Here is a 12,071-nt window from a genome sequence, read left to right as displayed (position 1 = left end):
ATTACATATATATATGTAATATATAGTTTTGGGAAATGGATGGCCATTTGGAAAAAATACTAAGTTGTATCCATACTTCAGATCTTACACTGGAATTACTTCCGAGTGTAACAGCAAGACCATAAAAGCACTATGAGAAAATATGCAACTGATTTTCTTGATAGGGGTTCCAGGATAATTCAGTGTAGGAAAGAGTAGTCTTCTCCACAATGCTGCAAATAATGGAAAAAGAATCAAATGCCACCTGTCCCGCCCGCACACCATGCATAAAAATTAACTCAAAACGGACTCCCGACTCAGATGTAAGAGTTTAAGCTATAAACCTATGGGAAGAAAACATAAGAGTAAATTATCATGACTTGGACTAAGTAATCTTTAATGTCCATGAGGAATTGGCTCAGGATTCCCTGCAGGTATCAAAATCCATTGACAGTTGCATCCCTAATATAAAACAGTGCAGTATTCACATGTAATCTACACAACCTTTGCATATATTGTAAATCATCCTTAGAAAACTTGTAATACCTAATACAATGCAACTGTCATGTAATAGTTACTACACGGTACTGTTTAGGAACCAATGACAGGAAAAAAAGTCTTCACGTGTTCAATTCAGAGGCAATACTTCTTCCCAGAATATTTTTGATATTTTGGTTGAATCCACAGAGGCAGAACCTACTGATACCCAGGACCAACCGTAGTCACCACTGTGGGGAAAGGAGCAGTGTGGAAAAATAAGCAAGTACAAATATGCTTGCAAACATGTGAAATAGCTCAGGAAACTGCTAACATCTGCTATGACTAGGGGAGAGGACTCTGAGAGAGACCAAAAAAATAGACTTTCATACCTGATAATTATGAGAATGTCTTTATTATTCTAAAACAAAGGTAATGTTTACACTATTACAAGTGGTCACCAGTAGCTTAGCTCTCCTCAGCTTTGAGTACAGAAGAGAGCAATAACGAAGGGCCTGGGCTCCACGCAGGAAAGGGTCCTTTCTCACGTAAGGCAGAGGGTAGGTATGAGCAGCATGGCCAGGTTTAGCAAATAAAAATGCAGGATTCCCACCAGGCACGGTGGTGCACATCTGCAATCTCAGCACTCTGGAAAGCTGAGACAGGGACGATCACAAGTTAGAGCCCACCCTATGCAACTCAGCAAGACCCTGTTTCAAAATAAAATATAAAAACATGGGGCTGGGCACAGAGATCAGTGCAAAAGTCCTGCATTCAATCCCTAATACCACACACACACACAAAAAAGAACAAAACAAAACACAGTATTCGAATTAAATGTGATTTTGGATGAACATATTTATTTTTCAATATTTGGGACACTCTTTGTCCTGACAGCCCCAGCTCTGAAAAATGCCCTGCATACAGCTAGTTTAGAGTCACAGCTCCTGTGTGTCCCTCCCCATATGACACTTCCAAGAGAGAGCTGGCATCTATACTCTGAGATGTGTCAGAGCAACCCAGATTTCAGCTGATATCCTGAATCCCTGGGGATGTGTGAAACATGTTTAACAGAACCAAGAACAATTTGTTAACAAGAGAAAGCACACAGGGAACTATAACCATTCAAATGAAAGAACTAAACTGAAGGAAAGACCTAGAGAACAAGCCATGGGCAGGGAATAAAGGATGTATTTTAATTTTAATTTTTAATTTTCTGAATTCAATCATTTTCATTTCAAAGAGATGGCATTGCCATGCTCCTCAAACATTATTTGCCAGACCTGCTAACAGCTTTCATCTCATCCGGGCCTGTCTGCATAAGAAAAAAAAAGAAATCCTATATGGGACAGCCAGGATCCAACAGAGCCAGGACCTGGTACTTACTTCTCCAGGCCTCGTTTCTTGGGGAGCTCTGCCCAGAGTGATCTGGTGGAGAATCGGAGGAAATATATATTTCTCTTTGCACTTCGCTGCACATGAGTACACTTTTGATCTTAGAAAAAGTCACAGTAGCTGTGATCAATAAATGCAGGTTAATTAGGTAGGGAGAGACAACCCAAGATGCCCTGCAGGTCCCCAAGGAGTGTGGCAAATTTGAGGTGTGTCTGACAGATGGACACACCCAAGCCCAGTCAGGTGTGTCCATGACGAAGCGGCCAGTGTTCGCAGTGCCTGCAGGAGAAGGCATGCTTCAAACCGTCCTAGCCCTTCTACTCCTGGCCTTCTCGCTGTCACCCCTCAATCTCCCTCTGCTGCTGCTCCTACATCTCTAGCATCCAGTGCAAAGCCAGTTCATCTGTGACACCTTCCTCAGCTTCCCAAATGTGGTCTCCAACTGCAGCCACTGTTCCCTACGTTGCCATGTCTCGGCCAGATTATCAAAACTGCAATTCTGTATTAATGCTGAAATAAGCATTTGTAAATCTACCACTTATTTCATAATGTCCTTAGCATTTTATATGTGTTACTTTTAATTCTCTGGGGAGGGAAAAACAAAACTAATATAAACATATGTCAGGTTGTTTTTGGTTCATGGTGGAGACTGGACCAAGGGCTTCATGCATGCTACCTGAGTGCCCTACCACTGAAGTACACCCCCAGCCTCCCAACTATATATTATTAACTGCTTTATAGGTGGTAAAACTGTACAACCATATTGATATTTCTCAAACATTAGGATATTAAGTTTAAAAAGCAGTCACAAGATGGACCCAACGTGCATATCTACCACCAGGAAATATGTCCTTTCTACTATGCTATACTGCCTTACGCATCTCTTGCCTTCATTTTAAAAACTGTTAATTGGGCTTTCATCTATTTTACAAAAGCAATGCATGCTTATTTTAGAAAACCCAAGCAATTAAACGCCACAGGGTGGATGATGGTATTTCACCTGCCAGCCCCTCCCCATCCTTCTCTTTACCAAGTGACATCACGATGTCATCAGCCCTCAGCATGAGGTGTTACAGTCTCCACCCTACCTCCAGCTCATGCAGAAGTTCCATCCCCAAAGTCATGTTAGTTGTATTAAGAAATTTAATATGACTATAGTGTTTTGAGGTGGGGCCTTTAGGAAGTGACTTGGATTAAACGGTCATTAGTGTGGAGCCCTCACAATTGGCTATGGGTGCTCTATAGAGAGAGGAAGTCCCCAAAGAGATACAGATGTGCACTTCTTGTCTCTTCCCTGTGATGTTTGGTGTAGTCTTGGGACTCTGCCAGGAGAAGGTCATCTCTAGATGAGGGTCCCCGACATTGGTCCTCCAGAACCTCAAAATAAACCTCTTTTCTTTATGTAGTTACTTTGCCTCCAGCATTTCATTACAATAACACAAAGCTGCCTAATACACTAGGCATCATATTGGAAGCCACAAGTGTAGAACCTTTGGTTGCAACTATATATCCCTACAAACTAGAAGAGGGTTGGTGTATAATAGGTGCTCAACTTTACTAAATAAATGCACAAGTGAATAAAGGAAAGATAAATCTTGTTCCAAATAATTAAAAGTAAACTATGATGCATAGATTTAAATTATTATGACTTGATTCATATTATACATCTACTTTACTTTATACTTATTATTATTTGTATACATGTGAAATGTTATATGCACATTGTAACACTATGATTAATAACAAAAATTGGGAACAACCTGAAGAAATTAACAGGAGGCTAGTCTAACAAATTATAATTCCAAGTGACTGAATGGTATGTAATTGTATACCCACATTGGTATTATTGAGACCTTAAGATATTAAATGAAAAAAGTTAGTAAGGTTGGTGTCTATAGTATGCTACTTTGTGAGGGACAAAGAAAGTGGGTTTTTTTGTTTGTTGGTTGGTTTTTTGAGACCGTCTCATTATGGAGTTCAGGCTGGCCTTGAACTCACCATGTAGCCCAGGCTGGCCTCAAACTTGCAGCAATCTTCCTGCCCCAGCCTCCTAAGTTCTGGGATTGTAGGCATGTATCACCATATCTGGCTCTATTTCTGTATATCTGATCTGCTCGTATTTGCAAAAAAAAAAAAAAAAAGTCACGCGAGAATATAAAATAAACTAAGAGACATAGAGGAATGAGCGAACTGGACAAGTGAGAAGCAGGGGCCAGGGGAGACCTCTCATGGAATATGACTGTATCAGTGATGATGAACCTACAGTACATGTGCCACAGCAAGCGTGCAGAGCCCTCTCTGTCAGCAGGCAAGCCAAGATACCTCAACACCACCCCAGCAGCCAAGGACCAGATAACAGTGTACATAGCGGCCATGCACATGCTCAGAAAGGAGTGGCACCAGGTGATGACATCATGCGCTGGGAGTCACTAGCCACCACTGCCAAGGATTGAGAATGTATATACACACTTCAGGAATATAATATACACACTTCAAGAAAAGAAAGATTTATATAAATATTTTAATACTAAATTTACTGAGACATTGTGAGATTAATACAAGTTACCTTTGGCCTCTATAATTATAAGAAGTGCTTGAAGTGGTGGCCATTAGCTTCCAGACATTTTATAGTGCAGTGAACTGCTGCATGGGTAACCCTGGTCCAAGTGTCTATGCAGGCTGCTGGACATGCATGTCTAACTTTTATCTAAGGGCCTGCAGTGTAGTTTCTTCAATATACATCATTTCAGGTCACCCACAGATAAAAGTCTGCAGGTGTCAGATCAGAAGAACATGCATCTTATACAAGGTTTTCTTTTCCTGAAGTGTATATACATTTTTTTGGTGGATTTTCTCAGACTGGTTGTGAGTTTTAATACATTTGCTTGTATCAACGTAAGATTTCAGCTTTGAGTTTCCTTATGAAAAATTAAAATTTAATATCTAAGATTTAGCAAAGTGATATTCTAATTAAGAGACTGAGATTCTTTTAACATTATGCTGTCCCCCCCGCCACCGGCATATTTGAATCTGCACCATATTTGGTTGTTTGTGAAGTACAAGCCAAAGTTTGGCAAATTATCAGCATGCATACCACAGCAAAGATCACATCAATTGTGCAAAAGCACACCAAATGCAAACTTTTAACTTTCAATAAAAGACTATTAGTATCACTGAAAGCTGTTATTGTATTTTTGTTTTAAGACAAAAAATGTTAACGTATGGGGTTTTGTTTTTTTTTTTTTTTTCTTAAACAAAACCTCAACATTCAGGTTTAATTGCAGCATTGGCACTTTGCAATAAATAAATGGGCTTTGGGTTGCAGTTTGGGAACTTGGTCTCTGAAAGGTTCATCATCACTGATCTACATGATTAGATAATGTGATGTGATGTCACCTATTACTGTTCTAAGAATAGCACCTTCAAAGGCACAAAGCGCAAAACTGGGAGTTTCCTGTCCCCTCCCCACAGCCTGAGACCTGCTCTGAAGATGTAACCCACCGCTGTCCACACTGTAGCTCTGCCCCTTACTTGCCTCCGCCTTTAAAAACACTGCATCAGCTGGGCATGGTGGTGCACGCCTGTAATCCCAGCACTTGGGAGGCTGAGGAAGGATGATTGTTGAGTTGGAGGCCAGCCTAGGCTACAAAGTGAGCTCAACACTAGCTTGAACTGCACAGCAAAACCTTGTCTCAAAAAAAAAAAAAAGAAAAAAAATAGAATAATAAAATAAAAACACTGCATGAAATAAATAAATAAATAAATAACAACACTGCATCTTCTGTATCATTATTTCCCTGGGTTTCCATTTCAACCATTCTCTAGGGATCTTACTGCTAATGATAAAGGCTCAGCAAGCTACGCTGGCCACAGGTACACACATGTAAATACACGCATGTTGTCCCACCTCCACTTCTCTCTCATGGTCCCTCCGAGTGTTTTATTTCCCCTTTAGTCAATGTATGACAGAGGGTCCTTCCTAACTCAGAAAATATGGTCAGAAATCTGAGTATCTCCTGAAAGTATGATGAGCACCTATCTTCTAAGGAAACTAGTGCTTTCCAGGAGATCAGAAAGTCCAACAAGACAACTTTATTTATTTATTTATTTATTTATTTTTGTCATTTTGAGACAGGGTCTCGCTGCGCAGTTCAGGCTGGCCTTGAGCTCACTTTGTAGCCCAGCCTGGTCTCAAACTCGCAACAATCCTCCTACCTCAGCCTCCTGAGTGCTGGGATTACAGGCGTGCGCCAGCACACCCGGCCCACAAGACAACTTTAAAACTGAATCCTTTTCCCAGATTATTCCACAGAAGTCATTTTTTTATAGACATTAAAGACCCTTGGTGTGATATTGTTTGACACCCTTTTGGAACACTGTTCAGATACAAGGCATGACACAAATGATCGGTATGAAAACTGAAGATACTAAAAAAGCCCAATTAATAATGTACAGATTTGACATAATCAAAAATTCATTGTATTCAAGTACCAGAAAAGTCTAATTTGCCCTGATGTTTCTCAGATGAATAATTTACTTGAAAATTTCTCACTGCAGTAGAATTTTTAATGAGGTTATTTACAACAGCTTATTTGCTAAAGCCCAGACGCAACACACTGTAGACTGGGATGGGGGCAGTGCTGGGATTCACACATGCTGAACACACACTCTACCACTGAGCTACATCTTTAACCATGCCAGGGAGACTTTTATTCTCCACAGGGCTTACTCTATGATAACTATGTAAACATTCTTCGCTAATGAACCACATACAACCATATATCTTTCTCTTAAAACCTTTTGTCTTCCTTGTAGCTAGTAAGTTTTTCATTTGGTTGCTTGTCCAGTTTTCTATATATTTGTCATGACATTATTCCTAAATATAATGACAACACAATAAAATGGGTGGAAGTGGTGGCACATGCCTATAATCCCAGCCTCCTGGGAGGCTGAGGCAGAAGGATCACAAGTTTGACACTAGGCTGGGCAGCTTACTGAGACCTTTTCTCAAAAACTGAAGAAATTCAAAGGATGTGGCTCAGGGTTGGAGTGCCTGCTTAGCACACATAGGACCCTGTGTTCAATCTTTAGAATATGAAGGGAAAAAAATCTGTTTAATCCAGGCGTGGTGGTGCACACCTGTAATCCCAGCACTCAGGAGGCTGAAGCAGGAGGATCACTGTGAGTTCGAGATGAGCCTGGGCTACAAAGTGAGCTTAAGGCCAGCCTGAACTGCATAGTGAGACCTGTCTCAGAAAGACCAAAAAAAAAAAGCTGTTTTATAAGTTAAAGTCAACACTTATTAAAATGAAATAAAAATTACAAAATAAATTGTTAATAAAATATTAAATTAAAATGACCTTAACAAGTTGGGAATGGGAAAGGGATAGTCAAATACAGATATTTAAATAAACAAAAAAACCCCACAGAGCTGGAGGCACAGCTTGGTGGTAGAGTATTTGCACAGTGTATGTAAGGCGCTAGGTTCAATAACCAGCACCATAAAAAATATTACTATCATTTCATTTAAAAGTTGATTATTTTTGCCAGGCATGGTGGTACACACCTGTAATCCCAGCACCTGGGAAGCTGGTACAGGAGGATCACTTCCAGTTCGAGGCCAGCCTGGGCTTCATAGTGAGTTCAAGATCAGCCCATAGTAAGACCCTGTCACAAGAAACAAACAAAACTGATATAATATCATAAATGTAGGAATATATGATTTCCCAATACAGGGCAACCTTCTAAGTTTGCTAAATTTAGCCTTGTCAATAAAATTTTCTTTATATTGTGTACTTTGTATATTCATTTTAGTAATATAAATATGACACTACTAGTAAGATAGAACCCCAACTGCCCAATACTAGTATAAATAAATATTGTGTATTTCCACAGTTTATCACTGTGAAGTCACTTAAGTGATCCTGTAGCAGAACATTTAGTGATATAATATAATGCCCATAATATAGTATTATATGAAAAAATGCCAATTTTCCAGGGACCTTTAAGAAACAGAACCTTGTGAAATTCCCCCTTGAGAACTGGCAACAACACATTTGTTTCTTACAGGCTTGGGCTTGACTTTCATTATGAATAAATATCACCAACACTCGCAGAAAAGCAACAGAAAGACAGGAACAGTAGGTCCCAGAGGTTTGGCATATAAAAATAAAATATGGCACTAAAATGTTAAACGAGAGATGTAATTAACTATAAGATTTTTACAAAAACAAGATCCTGGCAGATTTGAAAAATAACCACGCACAACTGAAACTAAGGAGAGAGAACCTGTGCTACTGGACGGACATGAGGGATGGGTTAGAAGGCAGATGAGCCCCTGCCGCAGAGCTCAGACCGTCCCAGAGAGCACAGGCGTGGCCTATTGCATGAGGGAGCCAGCGTGCGCAGGTGAGAGAGGAGTTCTGGGCAGTCCAGAAATGCAAAGGGTCAGCAAGGACAGTGGCCAGGAGAGGGCAAAGTGGGGGCTGCACGTGGGTGATCATCAGTACCCCGCCTTTCACTGTGAGACAGGACAGGCCATGCAGAGCACGGCACCTTACACCACAATGGTGGCACTGAAGGTCCTGGGAATAAGTCAGAGCCTTGATTACTCTGCAGGCGGCACCTTAGGATCTCTGATGGGCAGAGCAGAAGGCAAGAGACCAGGTCAGAGACCGGGGTGACTCCGGGGTTGCTGTCATTTAACACAGGAAAAAGGCAAGAGACATTTGCACAGAGCTGTGGGCAGGTCACAGAGGGACAGCTCTCGGTCAGGGAGAGGGGCTGCAGGTACAAATGGGAGGCATCACCAGAGCTGGACTTCAGGGCCACAAGGCTGGCTAACAGTGCCAGAGAAAAAAGGACGACGGAAAAGGAAAGAGAGGAGAGGGAAGCTCCTAGAGTGGTGGACAGAGCGGAGAGAGGGTTGTGTGAGAGGCTGGAATGGTCTTTTGCCAGCACAGTTTAGGAGCAACATTTCTGCACTGGCCTGGCATGAGCAAAGCCCCGAGTTTGATCCGCACAGGACACTGGGGGCAGGGAAGAGAAAAGTAAAAGAAAATTCTCATCTTCTCAGATGGACCTGCAGGGAGGCTTTAATGTGCAAGGGAGAAAAACTTAAAATAATTCCTTCTGATCCTGAGAGTGCCACATTTTGTTGGCAGCAGGGTGCAAATCACACGGTAGCAACTGCTGGCTGCTTCAGCCAGAGCTCACCAAATATAGCTCCAGCCTGACTGCAAAGTACGCGCCAACTACGAGGAGGGCCACGTGGACGCCATCGCTGTTAACCGCAGCACTGCCAGCTCAACTGGCTTGAAAATGTGGCTCTGTGTAACCCTGGTCAGTCATGCACCAGAGAGAAAAAGGCTAGCGACTGATTTTCAACACAGTTTGCCAAGGCTGGTCAGAAGTGAGAAGTCAGGCTCCTACCTCAACAGTCAGACAGGTGAAAGTATGCAAAATTACTTCACATGTTTAAAAAGTGTTCTTTCTCATCTAGACTACAGCAGGGCTTGGTTTGTTTTTGGTTTTTTGTTTGTTTGTTTTGTTTTTTGGTCTTTTTGAGACAGGGTTCCACTATGCAGTTCAGGCTGGCCTTAAACTCACTTTGCAGCCCAGGCTGGCCTTGCTGAATTCATGGTGATCCTCCTGCTTCAGCCTCTCAAGTGCGGGTACTCTCAAGTGCAGGCATTACAGGTATGCACCAGCACACCTGGTTTGGGATTTTCTTAAAATTAAAACCAAGCCCTTGGCGCATGTCTCTAATCTCAGCACGTGGGAAGCTGAGGCAGGAGGATCGCCATGAGTTTGAGCTACATATAGATTTTTTTTTTTTGGTACCAGGAATCAAACTCAGGACCTCTCACTTGCCAAGCAGGCACTTGTGCCACTGAGCTATATCCCTGACCCTACATAGAGATTTCAAATTACCCTGGATTACACAGTAGGGCCCTCTCTCAAAACAAACAAATAAACAAATATTCATTCTGAAATATTTATTGATTCCACCACCTGATAAACAGTGTCTATTTTCATAGCTGATACCAGATATGACAGAGGAATACTGAAATTTTTCTGCCTAAGATCAGGAACAAGAGAAGAATCTGTTCTCATCATTTCTACCCAATACTGCCCTAGAGATTCTAACAGGACAATTACTCAAGAAAGGGAAATGAAGGCTTTCAGATTGGAAAGGGATACGTAAAACTATTTCTATACACAGATGGTCTTGTATATAAAAATATCCTAAGGAATCCACAAAGATAAATTAAGAGTTCAGTGAGGTTGCTGGGTGTGGTGGCACACACCTGTAATCCCAGGACTTGGGAGGCTGAGGCAGGAAGATTGCTGTGAGTTCGAGGCCAGCCCAGGCTACAAAGTGAACTCAAGACCAGCCTGAACTGCAGAGTGAGACCCTGTCTCAAAAAAGCCAAAAAAAAAAAAAAAAAAAAAAGTGAATACAAAACCCACAGCATGGAAGAAAATAATACAAACCATATACAGTATCTGATAAAGGACTTGCATGCGGAATTACAGTTCAACAATAAAAAGAAAAATAGTCCAATAATAGGCAAAGAATCTCCATTAAACAATTCCCCAGAGAAGATATATAAATGGCCAATAAGCACATAAAGACATGCTATGATTAAGGGTTGGGGAAGTGTAAATCAAAATATACAGTGTAGGGCCGGGGAGATAGCTCAGCAGCACAAGCACCTGCCCAGCAAGCGCAAGGTTCTGAGATCATTCCTGGTACCAAAAAAAAAAAAAAAAACCCAGTAAGAATTCCCATGGGGTTCTACTGTTCCTATAAAATTTACAGTGCAGTATCACAATATCTGCTTACATTATCTACAGCAGTGTCAAAAAGACAAGTGCTGCTGAGGACGTGGTGAAGAGGGAACCTGCTGTGGTTGAGTAAATGGCCCCCAATGGCCCCCGTGCTGTGGTACTAGGAGGTGGTGGACCTTGAAGCGACTGGCATCATGGGAGCCAGGTCAACAGGGGTGAGTCCTCCGCGGGGACAGTAGCACCCAGCTCCTTCCGCATTTTCTCCATGTCCCAGCTGTGACAAGATGCTCTGCCCCACCACAAGACCCAAGCAACAGGGCCAATGAATCATGGACAGAAACTCCAACAGCAGCCAAAGTAACCCTTTCCCTCCTTAAACTTATTATCTCAGGTACTGCATTACGGTATGGGAAGTGAGGAAGACGGAATGGGCATATACTACTAGCAGGAAGGTAAAACCATGCAGCCACTTTGCAAAACAATTCTACACCCAGCACTTGGGAGGCTGAGGCAGGAGGACCACCATGAGTTCGAGGCCAGCCCGGGCCACACAGTGAGTTCAAGGCCAGCCTGGACTACACAGTGAGACCCTATCTCAAACAAACACATAAGAATAGGCAGTCTTTGTATTTGTCTCCTTCATGGTTTACTGACTGAGGATACTAAATTGCAAACTCTCTAGTTCAGAGCCAGTGATCACCATCAAATTCGGGGCCTTGGGCATGCTAGGCATAGCCAAGCTAATACTCCCAGCCCTTACGTTTTACATTTTGTATCATTTCTTTTTTCTTTGTCTTTTTCAAAGACAATCAATCAACTGTGCAGTTCAGGCTGGCCTTGAACTCACAGCAATCCTCCTGCTCAACCGCTTGAGTGCTAGGGTTAGAGGGGTTTGCCACCACACCCAGCCATCATTTCTGTTTTATAATGAATATTAGACTCTCACTACCTTTATTTCTTAAATATTCCTCCTTTTTTGTTTTGTGGTATTGGGGATCGAACTCAGGACCTCGCACTTGGCAGGTAGGTACGTGTGCCACTGAGCTATATCCCTGGCCCTACCTCCATATTTTTGCTTACACATTTTTCAAATAAATTTTATTCAGTACTTGAATGCATCCTGCTGAGTTTTAACATTCCTTCTTGTTAACCTGTTATCTTTAATATTTATTGGCTCTCCAGGTTAAACAAGGTTTCACTTTCTATTTGTATCTTCCATTACCTCTCCTAGTACAGTTTTATAACTTAAAAAGAGACTCACCAGGCATAGTGGTGCATGCCTGTAATCCCAGCACTCAGAGGCTGATGCAGGAGGATTGTCAAATTTAAGACTAGCCTGGGCTATAAAATGAGCTCAAGGCAGCTTGAACTGCACAGCAAGACCTTGACTTGAAAAGACAATCAATCAATAAATAAATTCAGTAGAG

General features: G+C 41.8%; 1 protein-coding gene across 3 annotated transcripts in view; it reads right to left on the bottom strand.

Annotated features, from left to right (window-relative positions):
* The window catches only part of Kiaa0319 (KIAA0319 ortholog), a 59,150-nt gene extending 51,691 nt beyond the window's left edge, over positions 1 to 7,459 (bottom strand). For all 3 annotated transcript variants that reach the window (XM_013503840.1, XM_005403369.2, XM_005403370.2), the window contains exon 1: positions 7,418 to 7,459. The gene's annotated coding sequence lies outside the window, so the exon portion shown is untranslated. The remainder of the gene's footprint in view (positions 1 to 7,417) is intronic.
* Positions 7,460 to 12,071: the final 4,612 nt, after the last annotated feature.

The sequence above is a fragment of the Chinchilla lanigera genome, unplaced genomic scaffold (genome assembly GCF_000276665.1).
Source record: "Chinchilla lanigera isolate Chin_1 unplaced genomic scaffold, ChiLan1.0 scaffold00082, whole genome shotgun sequence".
Lineage (NCBI taxonomy): Eukaryota > Metazoa > Chordata > Mammalia > Rodentia > Chinchillidae > Chinchilla > Chinchilla lanigera.
Note: the sequence above shows the minus strand (reverse complement) of the source record. Positions and strands in the feature narration are given on the sequence as shown.